The sequence below is a fragment of the Physcomitrium patens genome, chromosome 19, assembly GCF_059467195.1.
Source record: "Physcomitrium patens ecotype Gransden chromosome 19, ASM5946719v1, whole genome shotgun sequence".
In the NCBI taxonomy this organism is placed as follows: Eukaryota; Viridiplantae; Streptophyta; class Bryopsida; order Funariales; family Funariaceae; genus Physcomitrium; species Physcomitrium patens.
Window position 1 is genome coordinate 1,009,659 of NC_143428.1, and position 13,272 is coordinate 1,022,930.

Consider the following 13,272-nt stretch of genomic DNA (forward strand, 5'->3'; position numbering starts at 1 on the left):
TTTTTTTTCGGGGGGAATCGGGGGGGGAGCAAGTTTTCAAGCTTTTGCAAGGTTACCAGTTCGGTTTTTCATTGGAGGTTTTTGGAAGATCAAGGGAATTAGAGAGAGGAGCTTCATGCTTCGGGTCGGGGAAGGAAAGACATAGAATTTGGATTTTTCTTCTTCATAGAGTTTTGGGACGACTGAGGCAATCGCTGCTGAAGTCAGTGTTGTAATAGTGAATCAGGATTTTTAAATGAAGTGGGTTTGAATACTCTTGACTGTTTTGTAAAATCGAGTTACGTCTGTGATTGAAGGATTAAAGGGGTGTCTATAGGATTGAGTATGCGGAGTGAATGAAATTTATTGGGTTAATTTAACAGGACAGTCAGTGGATACAAGATCGTAAGTACAAAGGGGTATTGAAGATTAACAGTTTGGGTTGTTCGGGGTTCTCTGTAACGTCTAGAGACCTACTGGCTGGGGCAAAAAAAAGGACTTCGACAAGCAGTCGAAGGGCATCAATAAAGATTTACGGTGTATTCTTGCAGTCGTTTATATTCCTGGAGTAAAAACTGATAGACTGCTTAACTATCGGCGGATCTCCATACTACCTTCTACAGCCAGACGCCTGGCGCGTTCTCGAGCAGGAAAGCACGTAATACGACCTAAGTGGTGAACCCGACGTGAAAGCTTGAGGTAGAAGGTATTGGATTTCGGTTGATTTTATCTTTATTTTTATGGAAAACGAAAATAAAAATTTTGAAGGATTTTTGGGAGAAGTTTCTAGTGGGGAGTCTTCTAAAGGACAAGGTATGCACATGGATCCGTCTATTGCTAGTTTGTTTCAAGCCTTCTCATTGTCAATGCAGCAACAGCAAAGCAATGATTGAAAGGAAGCTTTGGCAACCAAAGCATTGCAAGCGGTGGTCAATAAAATTGATCAATTTGATGGGAGGAATATTTCAAGGTATTTAAGATGTTATGTTCGTGAAATGGAATTAAATCGGGTTTCTGAGAAGAAAATGGTTGCACTATTTGGACTTGCCACGATACCGGAGATAAGGGACCACATTACATCGATTACGGATCATTGTGGGAATTCATGGGAGGATTTTTCACATGCATTGAAAGACGAATATTTCTTGGAAGATGCTGATCGCGTTACTAAGAAGCTGTTTTTGGGATGGATTGAACGGCCCAATAAGAATTTGCAAGCAACAGAGCTACTAAAGGAATTTGAGAGGCAGTACTCTCAATTATCGAAGGTAGAAAAATTGACATTGGAGCCGAACAAAGTTGATCTATTTCTTCAACTGCTGATGGAGAATTGCAAGAGAAATTAGAACCCCTTCTTGAAGACAAAGAAGAAGATGAAGGATTGACAACGAAGTGGAAGAACATTGAAGATGTGGTGGGGTTGCTTACAAAAAAAGAAAGGAGGAAGGATAGGAGCAATATTCCGAAAACAGTACAAGCACACAAAGCTCCAGTACGTACAACACCACCGACAATGCCTACAGTTCAACCTTCGACATCCTTGTCAAAGAAAGCAGATATGGATATGGAAGAAATTATACGAGGAATGCGAGATCTTCAAATCAAATTGGCAAGACTTGAAGAGAATACTTCTATAAACAATTCGAAGAATGTTTCAAAACAAGGATATGTACAAAGATGCATTTGGTGTGATGATGCTTCACACACTAGAAAAGATTGCAATGAATTTAATAATATGATACGGCAGGGAATTATTTGCTGGAAAGATGGGAAGATAGCATTGAAAGATAGGGAGGATCTTCTTCAAACCAATTTTGGCAAGGGAGGAATGAGAGCATTGGTTCAAGATTACTTAAAAGAGCATGAAACAGTAGTACGAGAAAGTGCAAGTTATGGTGCTAGAGTAGATGATGAAATTGGTGGAAGTACGGAAACTAGTGAGTTTTGGGCTTTTGCTGTTTCTACAATACAAGAAGGGAAATTACCTCGAGAAGCGTTATTGAGAACTGCAGCTATAATACGAGGAAGAACAAGTTGGGAGGATCCTGTTGAGTCTCTTTCAGTTCATGTATATATTGCTAAGAGCCAACATGAAGCTTTGATGGAAGAAAAAAGACGAGGAAATTTTGATGATACTAGAGAAGGAAATTCTTTTAAGAGGCAAACTCGAGGAGACAAGGCTCGGGAGGCCGCTTCACAAGAATTGCCTGTAAAGGATACCTCAGCATCATTGGGAGAAAAAACAACGGAGACAAAAGATAAGGGCAAATCAATTGCTTATAAGCTACTTTCTGATATTGAAGCGGCAACAAATTTGAAAGGAGTGTTGGAAGAACGTATATTAAACGCTAAGGTGGAATTCACATTGAAAGAAGTCTTGGGAATTGTAAAGAAGGAGTTTCATGATGTTATCATTGACAGCATTAAGCGAAAGAGGCAATTAATGAGCGAAACTGGAATGAGTCATGCTATTGATGCAAGAATATGTAGAGATGAAGAAGAGGTTGATATTAGTTACAAGCAACCAACAAATGAAAAGAATGGGTATAATCAGCGAGTACGTTTCGAAGATTCTAGTGACAAGGAAATGGAAACTTTGAGCCATTATACTCAAAAGCATTGGGCAAGGGCAACTACTGAGGTATTTGTGAAAGTAAGAGATATAGAAGAACCAATAGTTACTTTAGTCGACCATGGTTCTGAAATAAATCTCATGTCTAAAGATCTTTATAAGAAGCAAAAATAGCCAATTGATATGGAACATGGATGGACAATTCGAGCAGCTAATAACACACGGGGCGAATTATATGGAGCTTGTCCAGATGTCAAAATTCGGATTGGGGATGTTGCGACGGAGCAACATTTCTTTGTTCAAGATACAACGTCTTATCCGTTGATTTTAGGACAACCTTATATCACGATAACACGGATGGAAACAAAGGTACTTGACGATGGTTCTGCTTATGCAAGGGTACGGAGCGAAGATGGAAGGAAAGTTGTACAATTTCTAACAGTACCTCTTAACCATGAACGGAATCGAGATAGGTTGAGGGAGAAATCATTGCCAAAGATTGTTGAAGGATTTAAGGATTTTGGGGAGGTACCACTGTAAAGCGAGATTATGGAGGTACAAAAGAGGAGGTACTCTCGCGAGATGAAGGTGCCTTTGATGCGAGTTTTATTGGTATATTGGAGAATGGAAATATTATGTATAAGAAAGTTGATGATTTTAAAAGAAAAGAAAGAAAAAGATTATATGATATTGAAGGACAGTTACGCAAGATAGGTACATTGCAAGATGATGAGAGGATTTTAGGTATTTATGAAGAAAATGGACTGGAAGATTCATTGAAATTGATTACATCTATTGGGTTAGGAGATAATGATAATATTGTTGAGATTCATTCGAGAGAGGTTTATACCATGCTTGAATCTTTTCAAGCACCAGAAGTCACAGTAGAGACGAGATATAAAACGGCAGATAAGAAGGTAAAGCCTGTTGCCGGACCATTACCAGAGGATTCTAAAGAACAAATGGGAGAAGCATCAAAAGAAGCAAGTTTAAGAGATCCAATGAGTATTGGACATCAGTTTACTGAAGAGACTTTTGAAGAATTGAAGATTGGTTCTGATGGTTCTTTATTGCCGGAGGAAATTACTTGCTTCAAAAAGATGTTGGCTAAACAAGGTAGATCGTTTGCCTTCGAATCTCATGAAATTGGGTGTGTGAATCTAAATATTATAACACCTATGGTTATCTTCACTGTACCACATGTACCTTGGAATCAAAGATCGATTCCAGTACCGAGGGCACATTTACCTAAATTGGTGGAACTATTGAAAGAAAAGATAAAGATGAAAATATTAGAACCTTCATTTGCGCCGTATTCTAGTCGATGGTTTACGGTACCTAAGAAGAATGGGTCACTACGGTTTATTCAAGATATGCAGCCGGTGAATGCTGTAACTGTCAGGAATGCAGGAATTGGACCTATTGTGGATGAATTTGCTGAGGCGTTTGCTGGAAGGGCGATCTATTCAATGGGTGATTTGTATTCAGGTTATGATCAATTTCAACTTGCCGAAGGAAGTAGAGATATGACAACGATGAGAACACCGCTTGGATTGGTTAGAATGTGCACTCTTCCTCAAGGCGCGACCAACTCGGTTACGCATATGATGAATGGGATGAATAAGGTATTGAGAGATTTTATTCCGAAAAAGACTATGCCTTTTCTGGATGATGTTCCTATAAAAGAGTGCAGAGAAGGAGACAAGGATGAAACTTTAGATACGAGGGGGTGTCGCAGATATGTTGTTGATCATATACAAGATTGTAAAAAGATTTTAACTCGGCTTGGAGAAGTTCATCTTACATTATCGGGTATGAAGTCCGTATTTGGAGTGCGAGAGGTTGTGATTGTTGGGCATTTATGCGGATCTTACGGAAGAAAACCAGATCCGACTAAAGTTGATGCAATTGGAAGGATGAAAGAGGATTGTGGTTCTTTAACAGAGGTTCGCAGGTTTTTGGGTGCATGTGTATTTTATCGAATCTGGATCCCTCATTTTGCTCACATAGCGGATCCATTATATGAACTGTTACGCAAGGGTTACCAATTTGAATGGGAAGAAAGGCATATTCAGGCAATGCAAAGATTGAAGAAATTATTGATGTCACCTCCAATATTGAGGAAGGTTGATTATAAGTGCAATAGACCAGTGATTCTTACTGTAGACGCTAGTCCAATTCCCGTTGAATGGGCTGTGGGTCAAAATGATTCGAATGGGAGTAGATTTGCAGTTCGATTTGGAGCTAAAGTTTTAAGTATTCGTTAGCGTGCATATTCGCAAGTCAAAAGAGAACTTTGGGGAGTCGTTTCGGCTATGAAAGCTAAAAAGGACTATTTGATTGAGGCAGTAGTAGTAATTGAAACAGATTGCTTGCCATTGCGTGGAATGATTATTAACTGTTCAACGCCAGATATTGCAATGTTGAGATGGATTGCTTATATTAAGTCACTAAATCCAGAATTTAAGCATATCACTGGAAAGGACAATTTAGTAGCAGACATGCTATCTTGAGCAAGATACGAGAGGGAGGACGAAATGGTTGAAGACATTGATGATGTCGGATTGAAATTCTATTCAATATCAAATCTCAACAGAGAAGACAAGCTATTTCTTGAAGAATCTTATGAAGGAGAATTATTGGATATTGGTCATTATTTGAATACCTTGTCTAAGTAGGGGAATTGGTCTACAGAAAAATTCAAACAAATAAGAAAAAAAACATATGGATTTTTACTTCGAGATGGATTCTTATGGAAGAGACCGAAGAAAGGAATTGGGATGCCACAACGAGTGATAGGCAAAAGGGAAGAAAAACTAAAATTATTAAAGGAGTTTCATGATAGTTTATGGGCAGGGCATAGAGGAATCTGGGCTATTTTTGCTAAACTCAAGGAACGATATTGGTGGAAAAATATGTATCGAGATGTGCTCTCATTTGTAGAGTCAGGTGAAATTTGTCAATCGTATTCTAATATCCGACATCGAGATGGTCTTCATCCTACATATCCTCTGGCTATTCATTTTAAATGGGTTGTTGATTTGGTTATTATGCCGGTTGGGTTATGGCAGATGAGATATTTGGTTTTAGCTCGTGAAGATTTATCAAATCTAGTAGAAGGAAGAGCATTGAGGACAAAATCTATAGAGGAGATTTGTAGGTTTTTGCTTGAAGATGTCATTTGCCGTTACGGGTGCGTAGGAAAAATCACTGCAGATCGTGGAGAATTAAATGCACAAGAAGCTCATAAGTTCTTTGAAAAATGTGGAGTTAAACTATCACTGACTACTGCTTATAATCCGGAAGGGAATGCGAAAAGCGAACGCGGTCACCCGCCGATTGTGAAAGCATTGATTAAAGCTTGTAATGGGAAGGTTAAAGAGTGGCCACGGCTTTTGTCATTTACATTATGGGCTGATCGAACAACACATAGTTCGGTGACAGGATATATGCCAGTAGAACTTATGACAGGTCAAAAACCATTTATGCCGATTGAAGAAAAGGTACTTACTTGGAGTATGCTACCATAGGAAGATGGATTGACAAGAGAAGAACTTCTGGCTATTAGGATTCGACAATTGGAGCAAAGAACGGAAGATGTCCAGATAGTATTGGAAAGGTTAAAAAGAGCAAGGTTACAAAACAAGGCGCGATTCGATAAGCAACATCGATTGAGACCAAAAGCAATCGAGGAAGGTGACTGGGTACTTGTTTATGACAATAGTCTGGATAATCAACATAGTACTTTGCGGAAATTTTCAAAACGTTGGTTTGGACCATATGTTATAACAACTGTTCATGATAATGCGACTTACTCATTACGGGAGTTAGATGGTACAAAATTGAAAATACCAATTGCAGGGAAGCGAGTAAAAATATTTAAACGAAGACACGCAGAGATGAATATGAAAGACCTTAATGAAGGTACAGAGATTCCGCAGCAAGAAGATGAAAGTGATATCGATGATGAAGGTAACGAAGACGAACTGGACAAAGACGTAGGAGATATATTCTGAATCAAACAGCAATTGGGTAAATTGGTGCATACCGGAGGATGCACAGGTTCAGAGGGGGTGGATGTCGTGTTGTAACATGAGTATACAGTGAAAATAAAAAGAAAGGGGAATTTACTTGTCTCTATACTTTTGTCAAAGTCATCATCTATTCTAGCACCATAACTTATACTTTCTTGTTTTACTACTCCATGTGGTATTAAATAGTTGTGAATTAATGTTCTTATATCTTCCTTTTCAAAATTGATTTGAAAAAAGTCTCCTATATTCTTTAATGTCACTTTTTTATTTTTATAAAAAATAATTTTTTGTTACACTATATTATTAAATTCATTGCAATCCTTCATAGTAAAAAAATACTATCACATCAAATGTATTTTTGTATATATTCTTATTTAAAAATAGCTTTTAAATTATTTATAGAAGTCTTTTTTTAAGTCTTATCAATTTAATTTGAAGATTCTACATATCATGTATAATTTTTTCAACTTCTATAACTTCTTTCTTTGATATAGACACTAAAGATTGAATAACAAGAATTGTTAATTATGTTGTATGTACTTGAGTTTTAGATGTTTGTATCACTTTTGGAACATCAACCTTGTCCTTCCTCCTCTCTTGTTTTGCAAGTAAATCCACAGCATCTTCAATATTTTTGCACTTCGTTGTCAATCCTTCATTTTTCTTCTTTATCTTCAAGAAGAAATTCCAATTTTTTTTTTATAATTTTCCATTGGTTGCTTGAAGAAATAACTCAACTTTGTTTAGAATCAGTGTTAATTTTTCTACCTTTGATAATTGAAAATATTATCTTTTAAACTTCCTTAATATTGCTATTGCTTATAAATTCTTGTTAGGTCATTCAATCTATTCTAAAAATAATTTCTTAGTAATATAATCAATATCGTTCAAGAAATATTTGTCTTTTAATGCATGTGAAAATATCTCCTATAAACTCCCATAATGCTTCATAATTGATATAACATGTTCTCATATCTCTGATACCATCGCAAGTCCAAATAGCTTAATCATCTTCTTCTCAGAGATCCAATTTAATTCTATTTTCTCCACATAACATCTTAGATACTTTGGAATGTCTTTTTTATCAAATTAGTCAATCTTTTTAATTATTGCTTGTAATGCTTTGGTTGCCAAAGCTTCCTAGCAATTATTGCTTTATTGTTCCATAAAGAATTTAAAAGCTTGAAACATGCTTGCAATAGTTGAATCCATATACATATCTTGTCCTCTAATGGAAATTCCACTAACAGCTTTACTTGAAGCTCCTTCAATAGCTCCTTCAAAACTCTTGCTGTTGTTATCTATTAAATAAATTTTAAAAAAAAAAATTAAGCAATTTCAATACCTCATACCTCAAGCTTTCACATTGAATTCTCTACTTATGTTGTATTATGTGTGTTCTTGCTAAAAAAATGCATTGAACACTTAGCTATAGAAGGTAAGTAGAAATTCAACAACAATCCTACCGAATCTAATAGAATATTAAATAAACTTTAAGTGAATCTTAATAATAATAAATAAACTTTAAGTAAACCTTAATAATATTAATCAAACTTTGATCAATCCAAAAGAAAATTAAAAGAAGTTATATAAGAAATACAAAGAAGTTCTAAACTAATCTAAAAAACAAATAATAAGAAATCTTAAAGAAATATAAAAATAAAATTTTAAAAATAAATAATAATATTAAATAAATATTAAAAATATAAAATTTTAAAGAAATAATAAGTAATCCTAAAGAAATATTAAAAATAAATATCTTTATTAAATCTTAACCAATTTCTAGATCAAATCCTAATTAAAACCTTAATTGAATCTTATCCAAATCTCAGATCAAATCCTAATAAAAATCTAAATCTTAGACTAATCTTAGATAAATCCTAATTAATTTCTAGTTAAGTTTTAAACAAAATTCCAAAAAAAATCCTAATTCTTATGAAGTCTTAGATTAAATCCTAAGTCCTAATCAAACCATAAATAAATTCTAAATCAAATCCTATAACAAAACGGAATTTCAACGACTAATGATTGAACAGTCAATATCAACTCAAAATTTGTATGCTAATTAATATCTTAGTTAGAAACAAGCACAAGAAAGATGAAATTGATGACACTTATTATAGAGAGAAATATAAGATAATCCAATCAAGTCTTAAAAAGACTCCTATTTCAATTTGAATGCTAAACTTCTATTATCAATACCTCCTTCTTATTGCTTTCAAATTTCACATAAACCTTGAAAATCAAGTTTAGTATTACAAAAAATCTTTTTACTTCAATCCATTTTTCACATTATTGAAAATCTTAAAAACACTTATTAATCCTAAAACTCTAATTTTTAAGATTTTAATCCACAAAAATCTTCACGCACTTTGATCTAATTATTTAATTGACTTTAAAATTTGTACACACATTTATAACTAGCATACCAACACATTGCTCAAAATTCACTTATATACATACCTCAAAACTCAAGAAACCCTCAAATTTGTAAACATATTATTATTTTTCAAAAGTTAAACCAATTAAGGATATTACTAACTTTGAAAATTCTTCATTGATTCAATTGATATAAAACTAATGCCTAATTTTTTTTCTTTAAGTTTGATATTAGTTCTTTATCTTTGATCTATAAAATAACTCTAAAGTTGCCATATGAACATGGTTTAATACATCATGGTATGATTTTGACCTAGGTTCATAACTGGTCCTCTTCGAATATTAATTTTTAGTAATATAAGATAAATTTTTCTTTATTTCATTATTGAATTTCTTATAAATATGTCCATATCAAATTCTTATCAAATTTATTTTGGTTTTGGCTCAATTATGCCTCTACAAAGTAAATAAAATTTCCTTCTATAAAAATTCAATATTAAAACTATATCCTTTATTACTATCTTTTTAATTTTTATCCTTATTTTTCTATTACATCTTTCTACTAGGCTCTTCTATAATAACATCCATATTTTTATTCTTTATTATATAGTTGTATTACTACACAATACTATATATATGAATCACAAGAACTTCAAATATTTTATGTTAATACATGTTTTAAATCGTCGCTAAGTCCATTGGAATGTGTTTTTATCAAGATTTAATTTTAAGATTACTTATCAATCAAAAAAAACAACAAGATTTGTTAGACACCTTTTTAAGACATTCCTATCTTACAAAAAAAAAAAAAAAAAAAAAAAAAAAAACTTCTTAAAGCTAGAGCATTTTCATCTTTGAGCAATTAAATCAACATTGACTGTTGATTCAACCTTTGTGAAGAAAATTCAATCAAGTATGTCATCTGATCCTCCTATTCATGATATTAAAAAAAAAAAATTTAAGTCTTATGATATTTTTAAGTTCAATTTCAAGAATAATCTACTATCGTGGCCATACATATTTATCATGATAATTATTTAGATAATAAGAATATATAGAAGTAAGTCAAAGTAGATAAATATGAAAATATCTTGTGGAAAGCTTTCTAGTAGCTTCATAGATGTTGCTTTGCTTTTATACTTGTCTATAAGTAATTGATAGGTTGAAAACTTGGCCGACAAGGAAGCCACATTGTTGTGATGTAATACGACTATATAGTGAAATTATAATCAAAATTGAATTTTTAATTAAAATCTAATTATCTTAGTTTAATTATAATTTAAGGCATCTAAACATGGCTTTTATAAAAGCCTCTTAGGTTATTTTCTTATCTTAATAATTAGTAGGTTGAAGGTTAGTTAGTAATTTTACCTTCTAGGTTATAGAGACTCTTCTACTACCTTAGAAAGACCATAAATTGATGAAATCAGGTTAGAAGAGGTAAATAATTAATATAGTTAGTACTAGGATTAAGTTGAGAGTAGGGTTGGGCTAAAAAAATCTTTAGTATAAGGATAGATTGATACCTGGGGGTCGACCGTTTGTGAGACAGGGTCGAAATCAGACCTCTGGCCACTAAAACGACGGCCTAGGGCAAAATTGGGTTTCATTTGAAGATTGGAGGTTAAGGTTTGAGAGCTAGCTTGAAGTTCATTCCAAAGACATAAGAATTATTTTGAGAGAGATTTGGAGGATTTAGCAATTGTTGTTCAAAGTCAGGGTTTGTATTAGTGATTTGGATTTTATATAATATAATTAGGGCTAGCAATTTTGGCTAGTTCGTGCAATTGGCATGACATATATCATTGAAAATCTGATATTATTTGGATTATTGGGTGTGCTAAGTGCATATAAAATTTTATGATAATCTAATGGCGTAGTTTAGAGATATCTAGTTTTTAGCACAAGAGGGCTTCAAAAGGTGGGAGTTTGAAGTTGGGTAGGATTTCTATGATATTTGAAGATCTATTAGTGTGGATTAAGGTGAAAATTGGCATGGTGTTGGAGGACTTTAAAGATCAAGCTACACACAAATTTTGAGGCCAATTTAATGGTTAGAGAAGGAGAAATCATTGCTGGGATTTTTGTTTCACTTTTTAAGTTGGCGGCTGAGTGACATTGGTTGCAATTTTTGGAGGTTTTCTCACAATCTGTAAGTTGGATTGGGCTAAAACTTCTCAAGCATTTAGAAGACTTACATTGACAATTGTATGTAAAGTTCTACATCAAGTGGACGGTTGGATTGGATGTTACAGCTTATTAAAGCTCACTGATTAGGATTAGGATTTACAAGAAAAAATCTAAATTGCTTAAATATGAAAGTTAACAAGGTAACTGGGATTTATGTATGGTTAAGACTACTAAGAAGAATGTTTTAAGCACTTTTGAATTGAAATTCAGATTATATTGTTCTCGCATAGATGAAACCTATTAGGATTTCTTGGCTACTTGTGAAACATAATCTCACCTTCCACAGCTAAGTGCCCGGTGCATTCTTGAGTAAGACAACATGTAATACGACAACGTGTCGACATGTGGACCACTTGTAGTACAAGTTGGACATATGGCACACACCTAAGAAACTTATATTTATTAAATTAGACATGTATCTTGCAAGTTGGACACATAGTAGAGGTCCTATAGCATGTCGCCACATAGTTCTTAGTTAAGTAATATATATAAAGGCAAGAGTGCGGCCTTCCTCACTCTTGTCAACTCCTTTCTTGTTTTTAGTCTAGTTTCAAGAATCTTATGTTTTCTAGTCTTTAAAGAATAGCCATTCTAGTTCTTCCTTGAATATACATACTTTTTTTTTATTTTTTCACTTTCCTTTTGACATAGATTCCACAAGTTTATGTATCTTCTTCCAATTTGTGTCCTTGACATCTACTCTATTTTTAAAGATAATTATATATTTCAAAAGGTAAAATACAACTACATGTTCTTTAAGCTCATCATAACTTTTGAGCAGTTGGACATTTTAGATGCAATAAGACTATGGAGTTAATATCTAAAGATTTTTGGTGGCTTCAAATGAAAAAGCCAATAAAAGACTTTATACAATCATGTGATATTTATTTAAGTTTAAAAATTTTCATCATCAATCTTATAGACTTCTTTAGCCATTATTTATTTCAAAATAACCATGGTCTTCTGTTTCTATAGATTTTATTACAAATCTTTTAGTCTAAAGTTTTTATGATTCTATATTTATGATAGTAGATTATTTTTACTAAGATAGTATATTTTGTATTATGTATAAAATATTTCAGAGGTGAAGAAATGGCTAAGCTTTTTATTGACAACTTCTATCACTATCATAGATTGTACAAAGATATTCATATTAAATAAAAAGACTCGGTTTGTATCCAAATTTTAGAAAATTCTTTTCAAGATTCTAAAGGTAGATATAAACTCTCTTCAATTTTTCATCCTCAAATTGATATGCAAACGGAACAAGTAAATGAAGTTGTAGAATAATATTTGAAGTGTATTATTAATTATCATTAAGATGATTGAACACTTTTTTTTTCATTGGTAAAGTTTGTACGTAATAATTCAATACATTCTTCTATTCAACAAACATCTTTCTTTGTTAATTATAATTATTATTGATGACTTGATATTTTAGACTTTTCAAAAGTTTATAATCATGTAATAGAAGATTTGACAAATAATTTATTAAAGCTATATGCAACAATAAAGACAAAGTTAAAAGAAGCTCAAGAAAAATAAAAGATCAATGTGAATGCCTATTGCAAAAAAGAACCACAATTCAACATAAGTGACAAGGTATAGCTACTATGTTGTAATATCAAGACTATTCATCTTTATGAAAAGTTAGACTATTATAAGCTTGGGCCTTTTTTATTTATAAAAATATCAATTATATTTCTTATCAATTACATCTACTAGAATTTATAAAGATTCATCTTATATTCTATATGTATCTTCTTGAGCCATATAAGATGATGAATATCTTGGAAAAAAGAAAAATGCCATTTTTTCATATAAAAATGGATAATAATCAAGAATTTGAGGTGAAAGAAATCTTAGATTCAAGGCGGCATTTAAATAGATTAAAATATCTTATTCATTGGTACAAATATGATATTAATAAATATACATGGGAGAAAATAAAAAATCTTATAAATGCAACAAAAAAGGTTGAGGCTTTTTTTATTTATGAAATCTATTAAAATCAAGAAAAAAAAATCTTTTGTAGAATAGAAACAAGATCCAAGGACAATAGCATTCTACCTTTTATTCTTATTTGTAAATTTTATAGATTTGTGACGATAAGAAGAT